A 14,547-nucleotide genomic window follows, 5' to 3' on the forward strand; every position below is an offset into this window, starting at 1 on the left:
AAGCTACAGTTTCACCCCCAGGGGATCATAGCGTTGCTCCACCAAGAGGATCAACACTCCTCCCATCCCACTCCCAGCACTGGGTTATTGGGAGGTACAGGGGGACGTGCCGGACCATAGAGGCCTGTCAGTCTAACTAGGGGATGGACCTATTCAAACCCCACAGACACTTAGGAAGTTCATTGGCCAGTTTGAAAATTGGCCAAACCCAAGTCCGGACCCACCTGGTCCGTCCCAAACCCAAGCTCCTGGTTATAACCCCAGGGGAACAAAGAGCGCTCTCTCTTGGTTTTTGTGACCCCCACTCACCCCATGCTCTCATGCATCTCTCTCCATATCCATGAGGCCTTAGCAGCCAATGGCCACATGGACTCCGATGCAGGCTCCAGGCAGGAGTCTGAATATCTCAGACAGCAGTGCACTGCAGCCAGGCACACAAGCAAATGAGCCAGATGCTGGACTGAACTGAGCTTCCTTATGGCTCAGGCTCTCTGGACATGGACTCTGTTTCTGGCCCTGCTTTTCTGTGGTGGGACAAAGAGATGGGAAATTGGAAACCCGGGGGGGCAGCTTCCATTTCTACCGGAACAGACCCTTTTGCCACGCCACAGTCTTCCACGTGTGGGTCCTTGGAATGCCTTCCTGTAATCTCATGGAAGAGCCTAATTTCCACCGAAAACAATACTATAAGTGACAGCTCAGTCCCACAAGACTGCCTTCTCCCTTCAGTCACTAGTTGTAACGCCTGTTACATGGCCTGGGCTTCTGACCAAACCGCTGACTTTCTGACCAATCGTGTGTTCCCACGACCCCCACCTGGGGTTCTGTTCACCTGTAGAACAGCTCACAGAGAATTCAAGAAAACATTTTATTTATGAAATTACTGGTTTATTTTGAAAAGATAGAACTCAGGAACAACCAGATGTAAGAGATGCATAGTGCAAGTTCTGGGTTCTTCCAGGTCCCAAGCTTCTGTGTCCCCTTGGAGTTTGATGTGTGCCAACTTCCTGAGACAAGGAGGCATTCTTGTCCATAAAATTGGAACCTCTCCAAACCCCATCCTTTTGGGGTTTTATGGAGGCATGATTGAATAAGGCATTGATTTGCATTTGAACTTAGCCTCCAGCCCCTCTCTGACGGTCTGGACATGGCCCTGTCAGTCCAACCCTCTAATCAGGAGGTTGGCAACCAGCAACTTCCTTAGGGGCTTTATAAAGGTCACTGCATTGACATAAACTCAGATGTAGTGAAAAGGGACTTGTCATTTATTAGTAACAAAAGATACCCATTTCACCTTTATGCTCTGGAGCTATTTCAGGAACTGGGGGGGAAATGAGCATAATAGGAGATGATGCCCCTATGGCTCGTATGTAGGATATTATAAGGGTTTAGGAGCTATGTGCCAGGAACACAAATTCAAAGACCAAATATCTATTTCTTCTTGTAAATCATAAAATAAATTATTATGTAACTCTCATGCCAAAATGCATAAAAAATATGAAGAACCCTCCACTGAGAACAATTATTAAACAAGAAAGGAGGGGAGGAAAAGCAAAAGTGGGTATTGCTAAAGATTTCAGAAAGAGCTTTTTGAAGTTCAGCTACTCACGTTCCTTCTGGATATATTTGCACATGGTTATAACCTTTGTGTATTACAAGCACGTTTTCATGGCCAAAATTGTTTTTTTTTAAGTTTAAATATTTCCTATTCATTTATCTAATGAAGATGATTGGGCGCCCACTGTGTTCCACTCTGTTCAGAGTGGTGGGTGCACCCAAAAGGCCTGATGTCACGGTGTTTACCAGCTAGTTGGGGGAGACAAACAACAGACAGCCGTAGCAGGACGTTGAAATGGAATTCTTTCTTGTCTTCATTTCTTGCAGAGCAGTGCCAGCCCATATACAGTCGGGAAAGTGGAAACCACCCCAGTTATGTTGATAAACAGAGTTGGATAAACAGAAGAGGGAACAAGTGAGACAGGACAACAAAGGCAACTGCAAGTGCCACCCTGTGTTGGGGCAACAAAGAGAGGAGAAAGGGGTATGAGAACCTAGATGCTCAGAGCAGGAGTCTCAGAACTGGGACCCAGACATCTGAGAGGGGACGCTGGCTGGCTAGTATGGATTGCTGGGGAGTTCATAAGAGTTGGGACACAGATCTCCTGACCGGGGTGCTGCTTGGCCAGTGCAGGTATCTATCTCATAGGGCTGTGCAAAAGGACTGTTCCTGGGAGAGTGGAAAAAACTTAGGAACCACTAACGGAAACTGCTGCTGCTGCTGCTGCTGCTGCCTGGGTGAAGGGTGGTTGCCAGGTAACAGGCAGAAATGGAAGCAACCAGAAAGGGCTGGTCCCTTCTCCCTCCTCTGGCCTTCCAGGCTCCCTCTGATGGGCCATGAGTGCAGAGCCCCTTGGCAAAGAGGGATTATTTGCAGACCCCTCAGCCCACAATACAAAGCAGTGTGGAGAAAGGAGTGGAGGGACTCTAGCTTATCAACAGGCATGGTCCCAGAGACGTTAGGTGGCAATTACCCTCACGTTCTGAAATTTGCTAGAATACCCCAATAGGCCTTCAGAAGAGGTTGAACTCTGTTGTTTTTTAAAATTGTACTAAAATATACGTAACATAAAATTTACCCCAAACTCAGTTTTTCATTCCAGGGTTGGTTTGTGACAATGTGTTCATCAGTCTGTAGTGGGATGAGAAAATTAAAGAGAGTTTAGTCAGTTTTTCATAAAGCTAAATTTTATTCCATTTAAAAGGACTGCTTTATTAAAGTTAGACATTATGGCCTCCCAACTATCATTGGGGTAAACTGTTCATTTATCTATGTACCAATCATGGCAATAAAGAATAGGGTTTAAGAGAGAGAGAGAGAGTGTGTGTGTGTGTGTGTGTGTGTGTGTGTGTGTGTGCAATGGTCTAGCTTTCAGGTAAAGAGTCAGTTGATCCTTCCAGTTTCCAAATGTCCCTCTGAGATTGTTTGGGTCTATGAAACCCACAAGAGCGGGAACTCTTGGACTACGAGGTGAGAGCCTAAATTTGGGGCAAGGCATGGGGAAAGTGGTGGGGAGACACGCAAGAGGAGCGAGGCGCAAGTGGGATCTGTAGGACGAGGTACCTGACACTCCACGTTTTACGGGACTTCCTGAACCTCAAATATACAGTCAGGTTTTTTTTAGTAATAACCCCATGAGCTTCTCTTTTGGGTCAGTTGTTTTACAAATACTATAGAACTACACTGGCAATTTTCAACCTTTTTCATCTCAAGCCACATACAAACTAGTTACTAAAATTATGCAGTATACCAAAAAACATATTTTGCTGATCTGACAAAAATAGGTATACTTTTGATTGATTAACAAAAAAATAATAATAGTAATTACCAACCATTTTTGCTTCAAAGCGACTTTTTGAAAACTTTGCTGCTCCCATGGCTGGTGTGGCTAGTGGATTGAGCACTGGTTTATGAACTGGGACGTCGTCAGTTTGAGTCCTGGCTGGAGCACATGCCTGGGTTGTGAGTCAGGTCTCTGGTTGGGGGTATGAAAGATGCAACTAATCAATTTTTGTCTTGCACATCAATGTCTCTCTCTTCCTTCCTTGCCCTCTCTCTAAAAATAAATAAAATCTTTAAAAAAGCATTTTTAAAAATCAGGTGGCTATACTTATATATAAGGATTTCTGGCACCAAGAATGAACCCATCAGATAGAACCTTATTTTGCAACATGACCTGTGTGGTTTTGCAACTCTACTGTATGACCTAGATATTCATGATTCAACCCAGCATTCATGCTGGATGGCTATTGGTGTGTTGCTATTGTCACTTTTTTATTTGAGAAGCTAATGGAAGAGAGGTCAGTGCCCCTGACTAAATAGTCAGGTATTGCCTGTTTTAGACATTTTTTGCAGCACACCAATTGAAAATCACCGAACTACAGTAATACATAATTCATCCTCACATTTCTCCCTTTCATTCATAGAAAATCATCACATAATTGGTAGGGTTGTAGTGGACTACCATGGTCTTCCTCTCAAAAATCCCTCTTGAACAATCATTGGGCAGTAAAATGACTGTGGCACTCCTTGATCACCCCACCTGCCAGAACCCTCTTTCCTCAGAGGAAAGAGGACAGTGATGTCCTGCCTACCCTCTGGTGCTGCCCTTGGTGCTCACAGAGAGTCTTCTCCCAGCTGCTGTGCTGGGGATCCTGTGACCTTTATCTTAACACAGACTAAGAGCTGGTTTGGTCAATTGATACCAACAGCAAATGCCTGCAGGATGCTCGGAGTTGTATTATTATTTGTCTTGAATCTCATATATTGGATTGCCTTGTTCTTTTCTGGCCCTCCCTTACCTACAAACTCAAAGTGGCTTATAATGGGTCACAATGAATGGGGCCGAGTCCCTGCCTGGGGAGGAGCTGCCTTGGGTAAACAAGGCTCATCACCGATACTGTGCTGTGAGCTCTGGTCTTCGGTTTTTGTATTTTCCTCCTGTCACCATGCACATGTGCACACACAGCCCCCATGTCACTTTCATTCCCTGCATTTAGATTTTGGAAATAACATCTTACTCCTAAGCGAATTTAACAGAGATACATAGTCCAAATTTCCAGGAAAAACGAAGTATTTGGGAGGAATATTTGGTCCCTTTCCCTTAGGATCAACTCCCCTCATTCTTCCCACTTCCTTACAACATATATTTACTCTGGTGTAACCGGCTGGTCTCTGCTGGGAATCCAGAGAGGCTCATACTGTCCCACTGCCGCAGACAAGGATTTCATCATTTTGAAGCCCTGTGTGTGTTCTGCATGTAGGAAGTCGATTAGAAATGCCAGGCGTTCCTTTCCTAGCACTTCTCCCACAGTCTCTCTGGTGCGTCATGAAGGAGTTCTGTGGGGCAGAGGGGATGTTCATTAGAACAGCACCTTGTCTCGCTGGCCACATTATTTACAGGGAATAATACTCAAAGTAGCACTCCAAATTATAAAAGCTAATACTGCCTCCTACCTCTGCTTTTGTGGCAGTAAATCACATGCTTGCTATTTACCCTCGCCATTCTTGTCATCATTCTTCTGCATCACTTTTGTATTAAACTGTAGCTTCTAGAGAGTGGGGACCGCCCATCTGTTGCCCCTCTCCTCGCTACCAAAGCAGCTGTTGCCCAGTAGGCTCTCAGTCCATGTTTCTTGAATTTAATTTAATTATGGTAGAGCTCTAATAGCTGCGCATGGCTACCTGTCCTCTAATACTCATATACGGGGCTTAGATATTGGTGATTCTTGATGTTCTCACCTCATTCCTTCTCTTACTTTGCACTATCTTTTTACATGTAATCCACTCCCATGGCCCTAACTGCCAAGTTTGAAGTTGATGATGGTTTTTAAATAATCTCTAGTCCAGCTTGTTCTCCTGGGCTTCAAATTCATCTCATTTGGTTGTCCAGCAGATACCAGAGAAACAACATATCAACCCTGAACCTTCTCTTTAGTAACGAACTAGAGAAATGATCTCTGAAAGTACAGTCTCGCTGAACCTTGTCTTTGACATATTCCCTCTGATGGTGAACGAGGGCACCATCTAAAGGGCCAGCTTTTCAATCCTCTTCCTTCCTTCACCTGTTCATACAGTAGACATTTATTGAGCAATCTGTAAATCGAAACACCAAGCCAAGACTCAGTGGTCATAAGATACATTGTCCCTCTCTGGAAAAAGCTTAAATCCATTACAGATCATAAAGAATATATACAAACAGCCATGCTATCATGTAAGATATGTTTACTGATTACTATGGCATTTCAAAGTCAGTCACCGATATCTAGTCCTTCTTTATCCCCTTTCCTGCAGATGCATAAATCCCAAATAACTGTATTTGATATATTCACATGCATTCCAGAGAAAGGGTTTATTAGATTTTGCATATGATCATTACCAAAGTTTCCTCATTGCCTTTTATTCTCTCTACCACTTTATTTTGGGACAGCGGTACATCTTACTGTATCAGCCTTGCTATTACCACCTCGTCCTCTCCAGTGTGCACTTGGCCTTAACTCTTCAGCAGCCATCCATTCCTATTAATTTCACCCTTTCTCCTTAATGTCTCTTGTGTTTGTCCTAACATGCTCAGTGTCATGCTTTGTCTGCAGTATTTAACCAGGTTCTTTCTCTGTCTTCATTGTGAACCTGGCCAGGCAAAACTGTCTTCACCGTTGCCAGGGAAGATTTTTAAAACCCAGATCAAATTTTGTCATTTCTCTTGCTGAAATAATTCAACAGTTCCCCGTGATGTTCAGGATAAAATCAAAAGTTCTCAGCATGCTAAACTAGGCCCTGTGCGGTCTGCCTTCCACCTACTTTTTCAGGCTCTTGTAGCACCACTGTCTTCCCTTGCTTTTTCCCTCCCAACCAACTGTGTAGTTAATAGTGTGAACTCTGGACTCGATTCTCTGAGTTCAAATCCGACCTCTGCCACTTACTAGCTACATAACTTTGGAACAAAGGTTCCAAGTTATGGAACAGTCTGTCTGTCTTATTTTTTTATCTGTAAAATAAGGGGCACAGTAGTTTCTATTTCATATAGTGATTTGTTGGACTCAAAGATCTAACATATGTTACATGCTAATAGTGGCCTGGTTCATAGTAAATCATTAATATATGTTTGGGTGTCGTGTCTTGCCATTATTGTTGTTAATCCACTTGAAGTTTGCATGTGCTCTTTCCTGTGTTTGGAGGCACCCACACCACCTTCTCCTGACTTGCTTCTACTGGTTCCCGAGCTTCAGCTGGGGTGCCAGCCCCTCAGGGCAGCTGGTTCTTTTAGGCACCGATGCCTGAAGGAAGGTGCACAGACAGCCGAGCTGGCTGGAGTCAGTGGAAGTCAGTAGATCAGGCCGTGGAAGAGTGATGCACACGGAGAGCCTTCCATTTCAGGATGAGCGTGTTTGCTCAGTAAACAAATGAACCTTCTTCATGATTAGGGCAAGCTCTGAAAATGCGTGAGGGAAAATGAGACCCTTTGACTAATAGCTCCTTCAAAACCCTTCTTAAATATTCTTTGCCAAAAGTCAGCCTTGTGGCCGTCAGTGGCGCAGATCACACACGTGTGTATGATTGAGAAATGCCTGGCGTTTAAAGGAGTATGTATATTCCGAAGACCAGAGAGCTTTGTAAAGCGCTCCCAGGTCACTGATTCTTAAATAGAGACCCAGATGGAGGTGGGGGGGATGCAGGGGCAGGCTGGGGGAGGCCACATGCACCCCCACCATCCTGAGAGTCATTGCACTCACAGTACAATGTCTCATTGAGAGACATTGCAATCAGAGGTACAGTTTGCAGCGGTGAGGTGCACACACAAAGGATAAGAAGTCCAAGAAAGGCAGTTGAGCGCTGTGAGCAGATCAGGGTCCACTTGCCTTACTTACAGAGGAGGGGTCTGGCCCGAGGTTTTATGGGATGGGCTCTTCCTACACACCAGGCATCTCTGCAGACCTCATGTTGTGCCCCCAAGACCTCTGCTTAACAACGTGCTTTTCTGGCATACGAGGTCTTTTTTTTCTTTTTCTTTTTTGGTACTAAGAGCTTTATAACAGATTTCATGACAGACCCACTGTAATATGAAAAATGAAAAAATAAACGTGGACAAGAAGAATAGGAGCACTTGTCAGGGTGACATGGAAGTGGCTGGTAGTATGAACAAGTACTGAGCAGAGCCAGAATGATTTAGCATAATTTAGTCATATCATCCTTAAAAAGGAGTACACTTAATTAAGCCACTGTATTCTGAGTTGACTTTCTGTGCTTGTAATTTTTCCAAGAACAAAGTGAACCCATTCGATTTAATTTGGAGGGAGAAGTACTGTACATGTTACAGAAAGCTTAGGAATTAACTCAGAAATTGCTCTTCCAGTTCTGACGTTCAGTCCACATAGTAACAGTTCTTTCTAATTGCTTCTTCTCTGGGTAATATGTGCATAGGTCCAGAGACCAACCTGGGCTGTGGCTGGTTCAGTATTTTTATTATATAAAGTGACATTTACTGGTTTTTTTCCTTAGTAAGGCCTGCATTTTCTGCAAAGATTGCTCCAGAGTGGCTCGTCATGCGAAGGACCTCGCTGTTTAATTTTAGGCTTCGACTTTTCATGTACATTACAAGTTGAGAAGGTCATGAGCGCCAGCTGTCACTCTCTGAAAGTGAAAACTGCCATCGATCACAAAGACAAGAAGTAATTTTCCTGTCATCACAAGATGACTCAGGTCAGCTGCTTTCCGCTACTACTGCAGTTTAAATAATATGAGGGTTTGGGGCACTGTGTGTATTCAGGGAACCTAACTAGTCCCAACTCCTGTAATTTTATGGCAATGATATAAAGTAAATTGGGACCGACTCATAGATAGAGAGCAGGCTGAGAGACTCTGGGGGTGTGGGTGGGGGGTGGAGGGATGGAGCAAAAAGGGAAAAGGACTCATGGACACGGACAACAGTGTGGGGATTGGGGAGGGGGAGGGAGAGGAGGGTGTAAGGGGGAATAATTGTTAATGGAAAAAACACCATAAAAAATTAAATATTAAAAAATAAATAGTTAGAATTTATTTTTGCACTAGATGGAAAAAAGAATTGGAGAATAGTTGTACAGAGTAAGTTCAAATTACAACAATGTACTGGATTTAGGATTTTTAGAGGCGCAAAATACTTTCCTAGGAACTAAAAAGCATTGTAAAATGACAGTTTTTATTATACAAAAGGTTAAAGTATAATTTGTCCTTGAAAGTAATATGTAGATGTTAAGTTTAAAGAATCGCATATTAAAAACTAAAAGAACCCTATGTATTTTATGATTAAGTATGTGTAAATTCTTCAAACTCTCCTAACTTGTATTTTTACTCTAGAATTGTGGTTTAAGTACATCTTTAAAATTTAAAGCAGTTTTGTGCTCTCATTTTTAATACTGCGTCTGCTGTGGCATTTATAATAGGAGAACAATTGATGAGATGTATATTTGATTTTAGTTATAAAACTGTGACTACTGCATACCTAGGGCATATCTCCAAAACAGGGAATCGGGAACTGCAAAGCACACTAGGGGAGCTTGTCTGAGCCCCACTTTCCTCTGAGTGACCATTGGCTCCCAGCAGCGTATTTATGGTTTATAACCTAAGACTCGAGGACCAGTTTGTCTGCAGTAAAGCAGCGTGTCTCACCGAGGATGCCAGGGAAACAGCTCACGGATGCATTGGCTTGTCCGCTAATTACTGAGTGACTGCTCTGTGTCCGATGCCTGCCACCAGCAGCTTCTGATCTAGTTGGGAACATATACAGAGCTGAGAGTTCAAGGCGGTACCAGGAGACATGCCCTAGGAGTGACAGAGATAATACGTAGGCAGTATACAGAAATACTGTCAGAGATTATTTTCATCTGTAGTTTTCCATGAAGTCTTTATGGGGGAGGGAGAAGCTGTGCTAGACTTCGAAGGCCAGGTAAGATTTTGGAGAGGCTAGGTGACGGGAGAGAATTTCAGATGAGAGTGAACAGCCTGCTGGCTTCAGCAGAGACCTCAGGGAGGAGCTGTATAGGGACCCACTCAGGCAAGGTGAGTGGGTTCTTTGGGTGGAGTATTTGAGTCACTTTAGTTACAGGATATGAAGCTGGCAAGGTAGACCGGGACCAGGTCATGGAGGGTTTTGAATGACAGATTGAGGGGTGCAAACTTTATCCCATAGATAGTAGAGATCTCTTGAAGGTTTTTCAACAAGAAAGTGTTATCATCGAATAGACATTGAGGAAAATTATCCAGCATGAAAGAGATTCTAAACTGCTTTTGTTGGGTTCATGGAGGGAAAATGATAAGTTACAGCCATCAAGCCAGGAATAACGCGTATGGCTGTGGTCTCTTCGGGCACCTTTTACTACCCAAGGAAGTGAGTAGTGATGGAGAAGGACACGCGCAGCATGGATGCACCAGAGGTGGCGAATGTGGGGGGTGGGAAGTAGGCCAAGGGGACAGAGGTGCCAACCAGGAAGCTGTAATAACAGCTCAGATGCTAGGTTGTGGCGATACAGAAAGAAAGATGGAGAGGTGACGACGAAGATGGCAGCGGACCACAACAACTCTGACCTCCTCAGAGGCCGGCATTGACTCCTGTGACCCTGCGAAGCTCTGTGTTCTGTTGCCGGAGACCTCCCGCAGAGTCCCTTCAGCTGCGTGCAGCAGGTCCTCCGGGGTTGAATTTTCATTCCTTCCAGGGTGTCATAATTTTAACATACTCTGTTTTCTTTTAAAGTCAGTGCTTAGGTGACTTGTTGAAGAAATCTTCACCTACTCGGAAGTCATGTCGTTGTTCTCTCTTTTCCCAGAAAGGGGCTGTTGTATTACTTGACAAGAGGTTTTAATTCACAAACATAGTTGATAGGTATGTGGAGATCCATATTTAAAAAACAAGTGTGTTTTCCACTGAGTCAAGGAAACGATGGAGGCCTGACTGTAGAGAAAAACCATGGTGCAGAGACTTGGGATATGATGTAAGAGAAATTTGCATCACAAACAAGAGAGAAGTCCCTCCAGTGATAGTGCCTTGGTAACAGCGCCCTCCGCCCCAGTCTCCGTGTGAACTTCCAGGCAGGACATGCGCCATGGCTGACTCCTCCCCGGGGACAAGGAGCCACTGCAGGAGACAAAATGAGGCCGTCGCAGGGTTTTCCTAGGTCTTTGGGGGTCAAGTCCATCTCCTTGATGAGACACTGGGAAAATCTTTTCTCCGGAAGCCTTTCGGCTCTTCTGACAATCTTTAGTATTTATAGATGGTGTGTGTGTGTGTGTGTGTGTGTGTGTGTGTAGCTTTATAGTGATCGTTAAAGATGTTTTCATTGTGTTGCATTCACATCAGATATCAGAGTTGCCTTTGAAATCGTGATGATTGGATGTGGTTCTCAATGTGCACCCATCTATTCCCATTTCTTGCCCAGAAACACGGCATTAAGAAAGACCAAAAGGTGGGAAGAATAACTAACGGAGTCAAGGAAACTTCGGGGGTGATGGCTGTGTTCACCATCTTAATTGTCTTCACGGTTTCCCAGTTGTGTACATTTATGAAAACTTATCAAATCGCACACTTTAAATATGTGCACTTTATTTGTCAGTTATACCTAAATAAAACTGTTAAAAGTAGAATAAACATTGTTCAGTTAGCAGCAGTTTCATTTTTCATTTATCCATTAAAAACATGGTTAGCCCTATTATATAGAAGCCTAGAGTTAGATACTATCAGCAAAACAAAGGAGTATATGAAATGTTTCTTCAGAAGTTCAGAATTCGGTAGAAGTGCTTATACCACTGTAACATTTTATAAACTATAAAACGTTTCAAGTCTTGTAGAATTTAGGGATTAGGATTGCATTTGTTTGTGAAAATTGGAGGCCACAGGCAGTTTTTTCTTGGTTCACCATCATGAATTAAGTTTTAAAATGTGGGATACAGAACTGTATTCCGTTTTCTCCCTATTTTTAAATAATATACTTACAGGAAATAGAAAATGTTAACATTGATAAAGAGAAAATAGAACAGACTCACAAAGTAACAAGTTACCAGATTCTAATATAATATGATTCGTAGTTTTCACCTTTCATTATGTAGATATTTAACATTTCTTATGATGAGCAATTCATTGCCATTTCCTCCCTTTTTTGGCTTAAAATGCCCATTCTGTCTGTCCATCAAGGGCAGTCACTCAGGAACCTAGCGAATGCTTCCAGGAACCCAGGGGCACTTGGAGAGCCACACAGTCAGTCATAAATCTTCTGCCTAAAAGTAATACACATTTTTATATCACATTTAATGGCCAAAGCAAGCCACATGGCTTTGTCTGAGTCAGGCTGGGTGGAGCGTGCCAAAACAGGAAAGCCCGACATCTGTGTCTTACTGACTTCTGTTGTTAGAAGCAGCGCTTTCTGATGTCCTTCTCCTCGTACCTCTGTCCGTGGGAAACACACCAAGCCACTGACTGCACCTGTTAGATTCCTGTCACTTTCTCCCCTTCCTGCTATACTCAAAGGCACGAAGGCTAGACATAAAACAACACAAAAGCAACACACTAAGTGTAAGAAATACAGCTGGTTAGAAAGGACTCCCATGGTGGTAAGAGCGGAACCCCAGCCAGCTGGGGGGATGTATTGACTCTCTGAGCTGGGAAGGGTAGGGAGGGGCTCCCAGGACTGGGAGAGCTAGTCCCAGGTGCTGGAAGCAGGACACTACGCTGCCACAGTTATTTTTCCCTCTCCGTTTGCCTCTTTTCTGTTTGCTTCTCTTGACTTCATTTTCTTCTACCCCAAAACAGGCATTTTTCACGTGGAAGAAAGATGGTCACTGGCAGCCTGACCCTTACATCTTTCCCAGTGGTGCCAGAGGAAAGGCCAACATTTGTTTAGCTCTACACTGAGCTATCTTGAGGAAGGACTCTGATTGGCTCAGCTTTCATCACCTGCTGACCACTGAACCAATCAAAGACTGTGTCCAGGAATATGGAATACCATGATTGGCCAGGGCCATGTCACATGCCCACCCAGGGAGGGCAAGATACAGATTGTGAAAAGGCAGAAGGTGAACTTGATTGAACAAGTAAGGACAGTAGGTACTCCAGACTACTTAGAGTTAGGTATACCTAGAGTGATCTTTGAAAATTGCAAATCCAATCCTGTTGCTCTCCAACTCACCTACCAACTTAAAACCTCTTTCTACTGCACTTAAACTCCAAATTGGGTCTCCAGATTTTCAGAGCATCACTTTATGTGACTTCTTATTTTTCAAATTATTTTCCCTTCTCGCATGACTGACCAACAAGGCATTGGCTACAAGGGCCTAGAATTTGACTACACATAGATCAGAAAGCTGGCTAAACCAAACCCCATCTCCCCAGCTTCTGCTGGAACCCTGCACTTTTATTTCGGTATGAATCTTACTAGCTTCATTACATTACTGAATTCACAAGGAATTGGCTTATATTTATATAATTCTCATGGAAAATATTGCAGGAAATTTAAATCTGTGGAGTATCAAAAATGTCACATTGGATTGTCCTAGCTACAAGTCATTTTCATGGTCAGCTATTTATTCTGCAGTGTATCATCCTAACTATAAAATATAATAAAAGCAAAATGGATTTATATTGTTCCCACATTTTAAAATAGCTCTTTGAAGTTACTTCTTTGTGGTAGAGGCCAGGCAATTTGGGAGAGGACTAGAGTAATCTCTGAGGAGTGTTCGTTCAGTCAGATACTACAGATTCTGAGTTTATAGTTAGAGCCAGACAGAAGGAAATTGAATTTTTGTTGATTGCCACTTAACATTTGCAAGTACAATAAAGTAAGATGTATTTGTTCTAGGGTTCTTGAAATTGTATCACCTGATTGATTCCTTAAAGAGAAAAAAATTTAAACAGACTTAAGTCTCCTGAGATTTGATTTAAAAGAAAAGCACTCAGTGTTTTGGTTTCTCTGGTGTGTAGGCAGTTAGAGCCAGCCATATGTTTACTTTGTAAATTCTAGTTGAGGGTGCAATATAAGCTGTTTCAATTTGGGTGGAAGTTTTAACAGGCTTCACAAATGAGATTTGTACTCTGTTAGGAGTTTGCCAGATTTTTTGCTGGGACTGTGGGCTGGTCCATGGTAATTTAACTTACTGCTAATTTGTTTTAAGAGTAAATCCTGAAAGGCTCTTTCTTGCAGTAGCAGGAATGATGAAATTAGGATACAGTTGTTCCCTCTAACCCCAGTGGATGCCTCGAACTGCTGATAATACCAAACACTGTATGTACAATGTTTTTTCCTATACAGATAGTTTACATATTTATATATGTAATATATGTGCATAAATATATACACATATATGTACATATAAAGATTAATGTATAAACTAGGCACAAGAGATTAATAACAATAATAATGGAATGTAAGTTATAACAATATATTGTAACAATAGTTATGTGAATGTGGCCTTTCTCTCTCTTAAAATATCTTCTTGCACTGGGCTCACCTTCTTCTTGTGACCATGTGAGATACTACCATACCTTCATCATGAGATGAAGGGAGGTGGGGATGCTGGACCAAGGGATGTTTCATGTCCTGGGCAGGATGTGGAGGGATGGCAACAGATTTCATCACACTACTCAAAATGGTGCATAATTTAAAACTTAAGAACTTGATTTCTGGAAATTTCCATTTTAATATTTTCAGACCATCACTGACCACGGGTAACGTGAATCTCAGAAAGCAAAACTGTATGTGGAGAGACTGCTATGTTAGCATTTGATGATAATTGTAGTAATGACTGTTTTAAGCAAGAGTCAGCAATGGATCGGATGCTGCAATTGGTGAGAAACAGGATATTTCCATAGTCTCAAGAGGTGTGCATGGGAAGCAACAGGAGCACCAGGGAGGGGCAGGACTGAACTCGCCCATCTGCACCCGTCGGGCCAGATGGATTCTCGTATGATTGGACTGACTTTCATACTGATTTGTAAAGAGCCTCAGGCTGAGCACCTAGCCACTTCCCTG

At 42.9% G+C, this 14,547-nt stretch overlaps 1 protein-coding gene across 4 annotated transcripts in view; it reads left to right on the forward strand.

Moving 5' to 3' along the window:
* The window catches only part of TRMT9B (tRNA methyltransferase 9B (putative)), a 54,601-nt gene that overhangs the window by 17,359 nt on the left and 22,695 nt on the right, over positions 1–14,547 (forward strand). For 3 of the 4 annotated variants that reach the window (XM_053660054.1, XM_053660053.1, XM_037128716.2), the window contains one exon: positions 8,057–8,257. The exons of the other annotated variant lie outside the window; for it this stretch is intronic. The gene's annotated coding sequence lies outside the window, so the exon portion shown is untranslated. The remainder of the gene's footprint in view (positions 1–8,056; positions 8,258–14,547) is intronic. 4 annotated transcript variants of the gene reach the window in all.

The sequence above is a fragment of the Artibeus jamaicensis genome, unplaced genomic scaffold, assembly GCF_021234435.1.
Source record: "Artibeus jamaicensis isolate MK-2021 breed Jamaican fruit bat unplaced genomic scaffold, CSHL_Jam_final scaffold_833, whole genome shotgun sequence".
Classification (NCBI taxonomy): Eukaryota; Metazoa; Chordata; class Mammalia; order Chiroptera; family Phyllostomidae; genus Artibeus; species Artibeus jamaicensis.